Genomic DNA, 6,879 nt, shown 5'->3' with positions numbered 1-6,879 from the left:
AAAATAATCCATACAGCTAGGAATAAACCTGTAATTATGACAGGGACTGATAGATAAATTTAGAAATAAGAGGCTGTGAATTAAAAGTTAAAAATAGAGGGAAACAAGTTGAAACATAGGACGAGGTAGAAATATTTTATGAGAAAGATAGAGAGAATGAATAATTAAGGAATATGTTACAAGAAAGGGCAAGAGTGGATAATAAAAAGACGCAGGCGCCTGACGTCATGCTAGAGCTGTTGAGGTACAGTTTCTAATATTGGGGTGACCCACCTAAGGTTACCAGATAGTTAATTTTGTTCTCAATTTTGGGAGATAGGCTCGAAAACGAATGTTTTTGAGTATTAGGGGGACAGAATCTGGCGTCAGACACAAAGGCAACCAGGGCTCACCTAACTATTGGCAGGGGATGATGGTTAGTGGCCACTTCCAAGGCTGGCCGGAGGTAAGGTGATGAGACTTCTACTGTACCTCCAAAGCACTTCACCACAAGATGATTCTACGTTTTCTATACCTTTCACTGTTTCTGGAAAAGGACAGTTCATATGAGAATTCAGAAAATATTGCCCATTTTCTATAAGCAGACAGCATAAATTACATGGGATTTTTGTGAAGGGAAATTTAGTGGATCAACCAAACACAGATACAAAATCCCACAAAATAAAGAAAAATGGATGGAGGCAATTAAACAATGACAGTAGAGAGACACAAGCTAAGGTTGAATCAGAACATAGTGAGTTGAAGTAACAGATTTACGTTTGAGAACGACAAAGAAATGTAAGTTGTAGATTTAGTGCCAATATATGGAATGGTATTAAAACAATTTTAACGAAGCTAATTAGATGGCTACAAAGTCAAAACTTCTAAAAAAACAAAAAATTAACAAACCTCTAGAAAAAGCCAGAGAAACACAGAGCGGTTAGCACACAGAATATGGTCAAATCATCAAAGACATTCACAGGTAAAGCAAGGTCTAAAAATGTATGTTATGGACAGTGAAGGGTAACATAACAGATTCCATGTGTTTATGATTTAAGGGTAGTAGAGAGAATTTGACATTTAAGAGGAGAGAAAATCTAATATAGAAAGATGGATGAGAATAGAAATGCTAATGTACAAGGTGGGCTGTAGAGAAAGAAATCTTAATATAAAGAAACACACAGATAAATTAGATTTCCAGAAAGGTAATAAGAGGTTGTTGACTGGGATAAGGGATGGAACAAGGTTTTAGTCATTTTCAATAGGAGAAAATATTTGGAACCAAAAACTCAAAAAGATAAATTCTCAGAATAAAATAATCCATACAGCTAGGAATAAACCTGTAATTATGACAGGGACTGATAGATAAATTTAGAAATAAGAGGCTGTGAATTAAAAGTTAAAAATAGAGGGAAACAAGTTGAAACGTAGGACGAGGTAGAAATATTTTATGAGAAAGATAGAGAGAATGAATAATTAAGGAATATGTTACAAGAAAGGGCAAGAGTGGATAATAAAAAGACGCAGGCGCCTGACGTCATGCTAGAGCTGTTGAGGTACAGTTTCTAATATTGGGGTGACCCACCTAAGGTTACCAGATAGTTAATTTTGTTCTCAATTTTGGGAGATAGGCTCGAAAACGAATGTTTTTGAGTATTAGGGGGACAGAATCTGGCGTCAGACACAAAGGCAACCAGGGCTCACCTAACTATTGGCAGGGGATGATGGTTAGTGGCCACTTCCAAGGCTGGCCGGAGGTAAGGTGATGAGACTTCTACTGTACCTCCAAAACACTTCACCACAAGATGATTCTACGTTTTCTATACCTTTCACTGTTTCTGGAAAAGGACAGTTCATATGAGAATTCAGAAAATATTGCCCATTTTCTATAAGCAGACAGCATAAATTACATGGGATTTTTGTGAAGGGAAATTTAGTGGATCAACCAAACACAGATTGAAAATCCCACAAAATAAAGAAAAATGGATGGAGGCAATTAAACAATGACAGTAGAGAGACACAAGCTAAGGTTGAATCAGAACATAGTGAGTTGAAGTAACAGATTTACGTTTGAGAACGACAAAGAAATGTAAGTTGTAGATTTAGTGCCAATATATGGAATGGTATTAAAACAATTTTAACGAAGCTAATTAGATGGCTACAAAGTCAAAACTTCTAAAAAAACAAAAAAATAAACAAACCTCTAGAAAAAGCCAGAGAAACACAGAGCGGTTAGCACACAGAATATGGTCAAATCATCAAAGACATTCACAGGTAAAGCAAGGTCTAAAAATGTATGTTATGGACAGTGAAGGGTAACATAACAGATTCCATGTGTTTATGATTTAAGGGTAGTAGAGAGAATTTGACATTTAAGAGGAGAGAAAATCTAATATAGAAAGATGGATGAGAATAGAAATGCTAATGTACAAGGTGGGCTGTAGAGAAAGAAATCTTAATATAAAGAAACACACAGATAAATTAGATTTCCAGAAAGGTAATAGGAGGTTGTTGACAGGGATAAGGGATGGAACAAGGTTTTAGTCATTTTCAATAGGAGAAAATATTTGGAACCAAAAACTCAAAAAGATAAATTCTCAGAATAAAATAATCCATACAGCTAGGAATAAACCTGTAATTATGACAGTGACTGATAGATAAATTTAGAAATAAGAGGCTGTGAATTAAAAGTTAAAAATAGAGGGAAACAAGTTGAAACGTAGGACGAGGTAGAAATATTTTATGAGAAAGATAGAGAGAATGAATAATTAAGGAATATGTTACAAGAAAGGGCAAGAGTGGATAATAAAAAGACGCAGGCGCCTGACGTCATGCTAGAGCTGTTGAGGTACAGTTTCTAATATTGGGGTGACCCACCTAAGGTTACCAGATAGTTAATTTTGTTCTCAATTTTGGGAGATAGGCTCGAAAATGAATGTTTTTGAGTATTAGGGGGACAGAATCTGGCGTCAGACACAAAGGCAACCAGGGCTCACCTAACTATTGGCAGGGGATGATGGTTAGTGGCCACTTCCAAGGCTGGCCGGAGGTAAGGTGATGAGACTTCTACTGTACCTCCAAAACACTTCACCACAAGATGATTCTACGTTTTCTATACCTTTCACTGTTTCTGGAAAAGGACAGTTCATATGAGAATTCAGAAAATATTGCCCATTTTCTATAAGCAGACAGCATAAATTACATGGGATTTTTGTGAAGGGAAATTTAGTGGATCAACCAAGCACAGATAAAAATCCCACAAAACAAAGAAAATGGATGGAGGCAATTAAACAATGACAGTAGAGAGACACAAGCTAAGGTTGAATCAGAACATAGTGAGTTGAAGTAACAGATTTACGTTTGAGAACGACAAAGAAATGTAAGTTGTAGATTTAGTGCCAATATATGGAATGGTATTAAAACAATTTTAACGAAGCTAATTAGATGGCTACAAAGTCAAAACTTCTAAAAAAACAAAAAAATAAACAAACCTCTAGAAAAAGCCAGAGAAACACAGAGCGGTTAGCACACAGAATATGGTCAAATCATCAAAGACATTCACAGGTAAAGCAAGGTCTAAAAATGTATGTTATGGACAGTGAAGGGTAACATAACAGAATCCATGTGTTTATGATTTAAGGGGAGTAGAGAGAATTTGACATTTAAGAGGAGAGAAAATCTAATATAGAAAGATGGATGCGAATAGAAATGCTAATGTACAAGGTGGGCTGTAGAGAAAGAAATCTTAATATAAAGAAACACACAGATAAATTAGATTTCCAGAAAGGTAATAGGAGGTTGTTGACTGGGATAAGGGATGGAACAAGGTTTTAGTCATTTTCAATAGGAGAAAATATTTGGAACCAAAAACTCAAAAAGATAAATTCTCAGAATAAAATAATCCATACAGCTAGGAATAAACCTGTAATTATGACAGTGACTGATAGATAAATTTAGAAATAAGAGGCTGTGAATTAAAAGTTAAAAATAGAGGGAAACAAGTTGAAACGTAGGACGAGGTAGAAATATTTTATGAGAAAGATAGAGAGAATGAATAATTAAGGAATATGTTACAAGAAAGGGCAAGAGTGGATAATAAAAAGACGCAGGCGCCTGACGTCATGCTAGAGCTGTTGAGGTACAGTTTCTAATATTGGGGTGACCCACCTAAGGTTACCAGATAGTTAATTTTGTTCTCAATTTTGGGAGATAGGCTCGAAAACGAATGTTTTTGAGTATTAGGGGGACATAATCTGGCGTCAGACACAAAGGCAACCAGGGCTCACCTAACTATTGGCAGGGGATGATGGTTAGTGGCCACTTCCAAGGCTGGCCGGAGGTAAGGTGATGAGACTTCTACTGTACCTCCAAAACACTTCACCACAAGATGATTCTACGTTTTCTATACCTTTCACTGTTTCTGGAAAAGGACAGTTCATATGAGAATTCATAAAATATTTCCCATTTTTTATAACCAGACAGCATAAAATAACATGGGATTTTTGTGAAGGGAAATTTAGTGGGTCAACCATGCACAGATAGAAAATCTATAAAAACAAAGAAGAATGTATGAAGGGATTAGGCAATAAGCGTAGACAGACACAAGTGCAAAAACTAAGGTTGAATTTGAACATATTGAGTTGAAATAACAGATTTACTTTTGAGAACGACAAAGAATTGTAAGGATTTAGTAGATTAAAATGCCAAAATATGGAAGGAAACTAACAAATTGGTAATAACATAAAAATTTCTATCAATCACAAAAAATAAATCTCAAGAAAGAGCCAGAGAAACAAAGTAGAACAATGTCAAAGCATCAAAGACATTCACAGGTAAAGTAATGTGCTTGGTACAGTGAAAAGGGACAGAAACAAATTGCAAGTATTTATGGTTTAAGGGGGAGTAGAGAGAGTTTTATATATGAGAGGGGAGATATTCTAATATAGAACTATGGGTGGGAATAGCAATGCTATGTAGAAGGTGGGGGTGTGTAGGCAGAAATCCTAATTTAAAGAAACACACAAGTAAAATAGATTATTATAAAGGTAATAGAAGGATTGTGATTGGGATAGGGGATAAACGAATGTATGAAAGTAATTTTCAAAACCGGAATATATTTGGGACCAAATTATTGGAAAACTAAATACTAATCAGAACAGATGTGAATCTTTTTAGCTTCATTTCCTGGGCCATTTTTGGGATGTAGAAGTCTGGAGAGATGAGACATTTATATAAATTAACTTGTAATGTGAATCTAGTCTATATAGTTAGGAGTTATTATAGTAGGAATTAGCCTGTATTTTTGGACAAGAATTTACTATTTTATAAGGAATTTGATCGCATTACAATACAAATCATAATGAGTGTTCTGGGCCAGAATTAGTTATTATCCTTGCAGCTCAAACAGGGAAGAGGAGAAAGAATTTTTTTGCATAAGATCCATGGGAAAGTGCCGTGATACAAATCAGTGTGTAGATAGGGATGAGATAAAGGAGCGATTTATTGTCCTGCAACTGGAAAAAATAGTGAAAAATATAAGCAAATACAGGTGAAGAAATGTTTGTAACGAAAAAAACAAATTAAAGTGTTAACCCTGGCAAGAAAAAATCTGCCATGCATTAATAAATAGGGTGGATTTTCATTTATAAGTTGGTTTAGTAATGAGAAAAAGAATAGGCATACTTTGTACAATATCTAAGAATCTAAAGAACGAATTTTCAATACATTTTGTATAAACTTTTTTTCTTTTTTTACATGTTTTGCTAAGTTTCTTCTATTATTAAGACGTTTTATTGTGCGCAAACTAAAGACTCTATCTAGTATTTCACTTTGGGTCCAGTTAAAAATGCTATCAAGCAAATATTACACAAACTTAGTCAATTATCTTGGTACCTTCTCGAGATTTTAATTTTAAAAATACTTTCATGCGAACATTGTCTCTTCAAGAAACATTTGGAACAATATTTATTCCGAAATTGAACAAAGAATATTCGTAACCGTCTCTTGACCTCCAGTGTAAAAATAACCTTAATTTAAGAAATTTGGTTATTAATATTTTTTTCTCCAAATTTCCACATTTGCTTAACAAACGAATAGCCAGATAACTTTATCCCTCAATATAAATATAAACGAAGCTACAGACGTTAGAATATATTTTCACCCAAATATTACAGATACCGAATCACGTAAGTTAACCTCTTAATTTATTGTTAATTAGAAGCTTTTATCGATATTTTTTAAAACAACTGAATACGAAAACTCTTAAGCTAGAACTATTGCAATACTATAAAAGCAAATAGGCCTTCTATTTATGCAAACTTATATGGGCTAGATCTCCTTTAATATGAAAAACAAAGGAAGTTAGTTTTCTCTTGACTTACTCGAACTATCATCAGATCAACTGACAAGGAATCCAAATTATTTTCGCATAGAATCTAAAATCGTTAAAAGTTCCATTTGGACCTTTCAAATCATTCCAACTACCATACCTAAGATCTTTAGGAATAAATGTATGAAATATGATCATAAAAATGAACACTAGTATCTACTATATGAATATTGTGGTCCTTACTTGGTTTTAAATGGTTTCCACTCCTGAAGATCTGCCACTTCATTGTTAGACACTTGATGTATGTGGATGATATAGCCAATTTGAAAAAAAAAATCAATAATTAGCACTTATACCTTTGAATATACCTAAAACAAAACAATTTAAACAATGAGTAAATTAAGTAAAATTTAACAATAAAATCGCCTGAAATTACATATAAAAATAATGCTATATATCAGTTTAGTGTGATCTGTTACTGTATTGACATATACATATACATATACTGTACATATATATATATATATATATATATAGATATATATATATATATGTAATATATATATACATAT

The 6,879-nt window shown here is 33.7% G+C and overlaps 1 long non-coding RNA gene across 1 annotated transcript in view; it reads right to left on the bottom strand.

Annotated features, from left to right (window-relative positions):
* The window catches only part of LOC137614712 (uncharacterized), a 30,908-nt gene extending 24,278 nt beyond the window's left edge, over positions 1-6,630 (bottom strand). The window contains exons 1-5 of the long non-coding RNA XR_011039132.1: positions 6,551-6,630; positions 4,266-4,399; positions 2,976-3,109; positions 1,684-1,817; positions 393-526 (exon numbers count right to left, since the gene is read on the bottom strand). This is a non-coding gene — a long non-coding RNA (uncharacterized lncRNA). The remainder of the gene's footprint in view (positions 1-392; positions 527-1,683; positions 1,818-2,975; positions 3,110-4,265; positions 4,400-6,550) is intronic.
* Positions 6,631-6,879: the final 249 nt, after the last annotated feature.

The sequence above is a fragment of the Palaemon carinicauda genome, chromosome 21, assembly GCF_036898095.1.
Source record: "Palaemon carinicauda isolate YSFRI2023 chromosome 21, ASM3689809v2, whole genome shotgun sequence".
Classification (NCBI taxonomy): domain Eukaryota; kingdom Metazoa; phylum Arthropoda; class Malacostraca; order Decapoda; family Palaemonidae; genus Palaemon; species Palaemon carinicauda.
This window is presented reverse-complemented; position numbering and strand designations above follow the sequence as displayed.